This window comes from Tamandua tetradactyla, chromosome 19, assembly GCF_023851605.1.
Source record: "Tamandua tetradactyla isolate mTamTet1 chromosome 19, mTamTet1.pri, whole genome shotgun sequence".
Taxonomy (NCBI): Eukaryota; Metazoa; Chordata; class Mammalia; order Pilosa; family Myrmecophagidae; genus Tamandua; species Tamandua tetradactyla.
The window spans coordinates 28,996,474-29,005,119 of NC_135345.1; the positions used below are offsets into that span (position 1 = coordinate 28,996,474).

The 8,646-nt window shown below is 33.0% G+C and overlaps 1 long non-coding RNA gene across 1 annotated transcript; it reads right to left on the bottom strand.

Moving 5' to 3' along the window:
- Positions 1-207: 207 nt before the first annotated feature.
- LOC143663539 (uncharacterized) lies at positions 208-6,759 on the bottom strand. Its single transcript, XR_013166012.1, has 2 exons — positions 6,664-6,759; positions 208-494 (listed from the first exon to the last, which is right to left on the bottom strand). It is a non-coding gene; the product is annotated as an uncharacterized LOC143663539 (long non-coding RNA).
- Between the last annotated feature and the right edge of the window lie 1,887 nt (positions 6,760-8,646).

Genomic DNA, 8,646 nt, shown 5'->3' on the forward strand with positions numbered 1-8,646 from the left:
AATGGGGGAAATAGACAAATCTTCCATGCGGAACAATTGCAAATAATTTACATCGGTAGTCTGCCCTTAAGGAAGGGGAGCACAATCCCCACCGTGTCTTCATTGTGGGCTGTGCGTCGTGACTTCTATCAGGAGTCCAGTGTGGAGAGGGTGGAAAGAGTAACTTCACACTGAAGAAACCAAAGAGGCACTACCCCAGCCAGGTGATCAGTGTGAATATCATCAGTGGTAAGTCTTATTAACACAACACCTTTGATGTGATGTGATGAAAATGAAGCTTTATGTCAGTGGTCTTCTCCAAATACATAATACATGAACGATGAGAAAAACGTAAGCCTCATTCCAATAGAAGGACATTCTACATATCAGCTGACTGACACTCTTCAAACCTGGCATGGCCATGCAAATCCAGGAAAATCGGAGAAGCCATCTCAATCAAGAAGAGTTCAAGGAGACATGATGAATAAATGTAATATGAGATCTTGGGTGGGATTCTGGAAAGAAAAGGTCATTAGGTGCAAATGAAGGAAATCTGAATTAAGCATGGACTTTGGCTAATAACTAAGCATCAATATTAGTTCACTAATTTTAACAAATGCACCACACTAATGCAAAATATTAATAATATTGGAAAATGAGTGTGGAGTATATGGGTATTCTATATAACATCTTCACAATTTTTCTGGAAATCCAAAACTTCTAAAATTAAAAGTTTATTTTAAAAAGGATATTAAAAGTGTTTACTAGAGACCTTTCAAAACCCTACGTGTGTTCATCTGATTTCTAGTTTAAGATTTTTTAACAAGAATGTGATATAATCTATCATATGCTTTTCTCATATATTGTTGTAAACATTCTATTTTCCCTTTTAATGTGATAAGGTATAATGTAAGTTATGCTAATATATTTTCTAATATTAAACCCTCATTATTAAGCCGGATAGCATAGAATAGGCTACAGTAACAAACAATGGCTGAATGTCGGTGACGTGAAAATCAAAAGTTGATGACTCTCTTAAATTGCATGTGTATCTTAGTTCAGTGGGCACTCTGCTCCATGGCACCCTCACACAGAGGCCCTACCATCTGATGGAATCCCTACCATCTCATGTCACTGAACACCATGAAATCTGATAAAAGACTCAAACATATTTTTGAAGAATATTTTTGTTGGATATTTCATTACGGTTGCTTTTATTTCATCACGTTAAAGAAGCCATTTTCTTGTCTTCTGGTCTTGCATTGCTTGTAAGAGGACATCAGTAGTCATTGTCAAATTTTTCCATAATATGTGTCTTTACTTTTAATGTCATCTTCTTATCACCAGTTTTTAACCTTTTTATTATGATGTGCTTTGGTATACCTTTCCTTGTGTTCAACTTGCATAGAATTTATTGATCTTCTTGCACCTCTTTTCATTTAATTTAGAATAAAAAAGGAAGCCATGATTTTTGCACTTTTTGTTTTCTCCCTCTCTGACTGTAGCTATGCATCAGACTGCTTAATATTGCCTCCATTATCACTAAGATGCTACTCATTTTTTTTCTCAGGCCTTTTTCCTCTGTGCATCAGGTGCACAATTTCTTTTAAGTCACTGATTTTTTCTTCTTCTGTTTCTAGTCAGAAGTAGGTTTTCCCTTTGAGTCTGTGGCTGAGTATGACAGTCCTATTCCTTAGATCTCAGTGCCATATTCTTCATCAAGTCAGGGATTTAGTGTAAATAAAACATATCATTTGTTGCATTAAATTCGTTTAGCTAATTTGAATGTTGTTTCATAGAAAAATTTTAGTTTTAAATTTTAGTTGGCTTCTAATTTTATAAATACTACATATTGTGTAAATATTTAAATTATAAAATCCATTGCATAATCAAGTTATGTTAATATATAAATTATATAAGATCAATTTAGAAGCTTTTCTGAGAGTGTATGCTGTAAAAGTTTTGTTTATTATTTCTAAACTTACTTTGCTTTTTGCTGTTTATGATAACTAAATGACTTTTTCATTGGTTTTCAAAATATTTTTGTTCATTCATCAAGGTGTCCCCCCAAATTACATGCCTTCCTTCTTCTCTTCTTTCTTTCTTTCCTTCCTTCCTTCTTTTTTTTTCTTGCCTTCCTCCTTTCCTTCCTTCTTTCCTTCCTTATCCTTTTTTCCTTTATCATTTATCTATCATCTATCTACCTATCTATCTATCCATCCATCTTCCATCTAGAAAACTACTGCTGAACACCAAATGTATATCTTAATATCAGCTTTGTTAATGGACTGAGAAAGTGCTAAATAATATCTGATAGATTTATTTCTGGTAAAATCAAGTTGGAGAATGTGTTTTAAGATTGAAATGGGACTTCTCCCTTCCATCTCCAAATTTAGACTTAACTCTTTATACATTAAGAGCTGGTCACACTTATCCATTCATCCTTCAATGTGTGTGAAGAATCCCAGAATCTCTGGACTACTCTTCTGCTCTTATTATAGGTGAAAGGAAATTCAGATGAATAACATACACTCTTATGTGTTTTTTTTATTATTGCTGTTTGTTTTGTTTTGCTGTGAACCTACTTACTGATAAAGATAGGATCAATGAATAACATATTGTGGCTGTCATATCCCATCCTCTGAAGCCATAATGAGTAGTAACTAAATGAAGGAGAGAGAAATGGGGTCGCGAAATAGATGCTGTCATTTGGAAACAAGTATAATCTTTTTCTCATTAAAATTAAGACAAGTGAGGGGAAGGGAAATATTCTACCATAACGTTTTAAATTTAATTCTTAATTTTTAATTTTTTTATTGAAGTAAACTTTGAACACAGGTCTTAGGAATGCAGCTTTATATTTTGTAACCAATAGCCCAAATTATATGTAAATTTTTCATTACCCCACATAGTTCTCTGGTGTTTCCTTCAAGTTAATCCCCACATGCTCCTTCCAAAGTAATCACTGTCCTGATTTGTAGCATCCAAGAATCATTTTCCCTTTTTAAACTTCATATAGAGAATACACTATGTGTACATTTATATGCTTAGCTTATTTTACTCAACATACTATTTACTTCTCAGTTCTTTCTTTTTAATGCTGAGTAGCCTTCTGTTGCATAAATGTACCATCTATGTTTATCATTTCTCCTAACTCTTTTTGTTAACAAAGATTTTATTTATTTTGGGTAAATACTTAAGAGGTAAGTTATTAGGCTAATGTATATTTACTTTTATAAAGAAACAGTTTTCCAAAGCCTGTACAATCATCCACTCCCACCCACGAGGTACAGGAGTTACAGTTGCTCCAAACCTTCCTTAACATGTTGTGCAGAGTTTTATTTACTTATTTAGTTGTTTGTTTATTTACTTATTTTAACCATTCAAGTGTATGTTCCTTAGAAGTTTATTGAAGTTTGAATTTGCATATTCCTGATTATTAACAAAGTCGAGCATTTTCTCATGTGATTATTAATGATGTTGAGCATTTTCTCATGTGATTTCTGGCCATTCAAATATTTTCTTTGTGAAATGATTCACATATTTTGCTCAATTTTAGTTTATTGTGGATTCAAGATATAGTAGGTTGAATTATGTACCCCAACCGAACATGTTCTTAATCTGTACTCCTTTGGGTGTGAGCCCATCGCAAATCGAAACATCTGAAGATTTTATTTTTAGTTAAATTGTGGTCAAATGATTTAGGGTGGGTCTTAATCCAGATTACTGGAGGCCTTATAAAAAGAACCTCAAAGTCGCAGAATGAAAGAGGAGATGTCGCCATGTGATGGGATGCAGGGATATAAGCCAAGGAATCCCACAGATGGCCAGCAGCCAGCTCTAGATCACTGGTCTTCTAGAAGAAAGCAAGACTTTCTGGCACCTTAATTTTGGACTTCTCCTAGTCTCGAAAGTGTAGCCAATAAATTCCTGTTGTTTAAACCAACCCACTGTATAGTAGCTGTCTAAGCAGCAGGATGAATTAAGATGCAAGACATATTGTAAACATCTTCTCTCAGTGCATGGTTTGTCTTTTTCCCTTTTAAAGCATTCTTTGATAAGCACATGTTTTAAATTTTTAGTGAAATTCAATTTAACTTTTGTTCCTACTGATTTCCTATAATTAGTGGTTTTAAGTGTCCTATTTAAATATTCATTGTCCAACCAAAGTTTGGAAAGATAATTCCCTATAATTTCTTCTATAAACTTTAGAGATTTACATGGTGCATTGTAGAGAGTAAGACCTTTATATTTCTTTTTTCAATATGGTTATATGACTATTCTTTTCCAATGGTACTGTCTTGGCAAGTTTATTGAAAATCAATTAACTTATATGCTGTCTATTTCTGGACATTATTCTGTTTCATTAACATGCTTATTTTTATCCTTATGCTAAAATCACATTTTATTGATTGCTACAGTACATATTGTTAGGTAGTATAATTTTTTCCAACTTGTTTCTACAAAAGATTTAATATTATGCTACTTGACATGAAGTGCAAAACATTGAAACAATATAGTTCCATTTACCCTTCCAAACTTCTGGGCCTTTGTTGTCATGTAATTTACTTCTCCATCTGTAATAATACTATTTTTGCTTTAAAAAATCAGTAGTCCTTCAAATATATTAAGAAAATGAACTAAAATAATCTTTATATTTATCCTCACATTTTTCATTTCCATCTACCTTCATTTCTTCTTGTATACCTAGGTTTCTTTTTGGTAATTTTCCGTTCAGCATGAAGAACTTCCTTAACCATCTTGTAGAGCTTTCCTGGAGCAACAAATTCTTTCAGCTTTTTAATTTATATGTGAAAATATCTTTATTTCAACCTTAGTTCCATTTATGAAGGATGTTTTCTCTAGATGTAGAATTCTAGGTTGGCAATTTTTTTTGGAACACATTAATGATTTTTTTTCCATGTTCTTGCCTTCAGTGTTTTTGATGATAAATCTGCTGGGATTTTTAACCCTGATACCTTGTATGTATTTTTTCCTCTTGTACCTGTTCTTGAGATTTCTATTTATTTTTGCTTTTTAGCAGTTGGCAATGATGTGCTAAAGTGTAGTTTTCTTTCTTTATGTTCATCCTGTTTGGGATTCCTGAGCTTCATGGATTCATGAACTCATATTTTGGTTTAACCAAATTTTGAAATTTGGGGTTATTATTTCTTCAAAATATCCTTCCTTCTATCTGACCCTCCTTTCTTCCTGTGGGTCCAGTTATATGCATGACATGTTTGACAGACTACTTGATCCTTCAAATAATAAAGTTTCTGTCATTTCTTTGCTCTGCTTCATTTGGAATTATTCCCTTTGGTCTGAATTTAAGATCACTGATTTTCTACCTTTAAGTCTATCATGTGGATTTTTCATCAGATTTTTTTATGTTTCAATTTGTAAGAATTAGTTTTTAAAGATTCTATTTATTTGTTGAAGTTTCCAGTTTGTTCACTCAATCATGCCTCTTTTTTTTTCCCAATCCTGGAACATTTATAATATTTGTTTAAAGTCCTTATCTGCATATTCCAAGATATGCATCATCTTGGCATCTATTTCTATCAATTATTTCACTCTCTTGACTTTGAAATAAAGGTTTCTGTTTTGCACATGTCTAATAATTGTTAGACACGTGAAAAAATATTGTAAGACGTGGGTTATGTTTTCCTACTTTAAAATGTTATTTGTTCTTGCAGACAGTTAAATGAATGACTGATCACTATACGGCTTTGAGAGGCTCTATTTTAATTTTTTCCTGATTTCTAGGTCATGGTTCTTGCTTCTGGGATGTGTTCTTTCTGGTGTCTCAACTCTTTACCTAGGGTGCTTTGCAAGACTCACCATTTTAGCTGGGCCATGCTCTAATATTTCCTAAAACTGAGTAATGATATTTGGAAATCATTAAGAGTTTTTTCTGGGAAATAGCATGTTGTGAAATTTCCAGAATTATTAAGTTAGGATTTATCTGTATTCCTATTACAAACTCTACTTTACAGAACTAGTTCTGATTTATTTCAGAACTGTTCAAATAACATTTTTTAAACATTTTTTTTGTGACGTATAACATATATACAAAAAACAATAAATTACCAAGTATATTTTAACAAGTAGTTATAGAATGGATTTCAAAGTTTGCTATGGGCTGCAGTTCCACAAATTCAGGTTTTTCCTTCTAGCTTCTGCAAGACACTGGAGACAAGAAGAAATATCAATATAATGATTCAGCAGCCCTACTCATTTGTTAAATCCTATCCTCTCTGTTATAACTCCTTTTGCACCTTTGATTCTTCTCCCAATGAGTGTTATATCTAAATGAATTATTTAGCAATGTGGGATATTTGGGCCATGCCCATTCTAATTTTTTCATGCTGAAAAGGAGTGGTGACACTATTGGATAGGAGAATGGAATTAGCTGATATTCTCAGAGAGGCTGGCTCCCTTGGGTTTCAGGACTCACCAGGCCTAGGAAACATCTGGAGAATATAGGTGTATGAAAAGTAATCATAGTGTGTGAAAGTTTTGTAGAATTTCAGAGAGCCCTAGGTTTCCTTTAGGATTAACAGGAATGACGATGGTTGGGGTTTGGCAAACCATGGCAATTAACAATATTTAGCTGAAACTTGGATAAGAATAGCCTCCAGAATAGTCTATCAAATTCATTTGAAGTCTCTTAGCCACTGATACCTTATTTCATTACATTTCTTTTCCCCCTTTTGGTCAGGAAGGCATTGTTGATCCCTTGGTGACAGGGCCAGGCTCAACCCTGGGAATCATGTCCCATGTTGCCAGGGAAACTTTCACTTGTTGATGTCACAGACATCATTTCTTACATGAAGATTTTATTACTCATTCTTCCTCACTCTCAAACTGGAAAAGATGAGGATTAACCTCTTACACGTACCACAATCTTTAATGTACTACTCATGAAGTTATACTATAAATATTCCTTTACTTTTTATTATTAATATTTATTATTGATATCTTCCTAAGTGCTACCAATTCAATAACTTTCCTTAAAAGCCATAGCTGGTGTTACTCACTGCTTTCTCTAAAGGAAAGGAGTACAGTGCCTAGCAAACATTAGGAATCCAAACAAATTTTATTTTTCATTTGCAAGAAGGTTGAAACACAGCTATACATGATGCAGCCAATATCTGCCTTCAGAAACAGGATGATTTCCTCTTTTGTCAAAAGAGTGATAGTGAAGTATTGGCCTGATTATACTATGACTATTTTTAGCCTTTCTTCGGGAAGTGTTTTTCAAAGCTTGCACTGTTGAGGATGGGCTTATATATCCTTTGAGCTCATTAGAGAAAGACCAATGCTGTTATGCTAATTGTGACTGTGAAGTAGTGCTATTTATCAGGGGTATACTTTACTGAAATTTTTATATGGCCATTTACTATCTCAGTGAATTGTTATGGGAAATAAATGACAGTTAAGACATTTTACAGAGCTTATGAGTGTTATATCTAAATGAATTATTTAGTAATGTAAGATTTTTAATAGGGGGCTTTTAATTAGCAAGAAAAACTTTCTTTCTGTTACACATGTACAATTAGAGTGTGAAAACAAGTGGCTAAAATTATTTTAAAGGGTGGCATGATATGAATCACGTATTTGGTAAAATATGACTGCTTTGGGGAAAATAATACCACAAAAACACCTAATTAACTTTTGGCTAAAAATATATATATATTTTTTTAGTCTACTTTTTCCTTCTCTTCTAGTGCATCTCACTTAGTAAACTATTTAGGTTGCCTCAGGATATAGAATGTGTCACGAACATTATTGAGACATGGGGGAAGATAGGTAGAATCTTCTCCATCAGAACAGATGACAACTAATTATAGTCCAGAAACTAGAAGCCTCTGGGGAAGAAGTGAAGTCTGAATCTGCCCAGATAAAGTTGTTTGAGGCTATTTTTGATGGTGAGAGTATTTATGAGTTGTATTAATAATTGATGAACTAAGGTTGTAGCACTGAAATATGAAAACATTCTTATTTGACCACTAGGAAGTTGCTTGCTTGGCAACAATCATGAAAACAAGATAAACATTAAATAATAAATCACTTCTTTTAAAGATATTTTTATGGTATTCTTTAATATTCATGCAGTTGTTAGCAAAGGTTTTTAAAACAATATGGCATTCTAAGAGAGATGAAGGCATATTTTTCCTTATTTAAAAAATGTATTTGTGTTTTCTTTCTATAATTATTCTGTTTTCCTTAGCACTGACATTGCTCTCTTTGTATTCTCTCTCATAAGCAATTAATATTATTTTATATTAAAATGGCACTATTAATCTGTCTTTTCTGTTATCTAATTTTAATAATTAGATAATTACGCTCAAGATTTTTATTCTCCTCCATAGCAAAGGAGAAAAAGGTTTCCTGTTTTCTCTCTCATACTTACTTCTGACTAACTCTGCAAACTAAGTGAATTCACAGAAGTATCACCAGTGTGAATTAAGAGGTATCAGCTAAACTCCTATACCCTCAAATATTAGCCAAACTTTGGTGTCACAATGCCTAAAATTGTACCATGAATAGCAGAGCAGTATTGCTATTCTGTAGCCTGGTGTTACAAAGTAAAATGTATGCATACTCCTGGAGTACAGGCACTGCTATCATTTTGCTGTGAATGAGTTTATTAAGTCCTTTTTT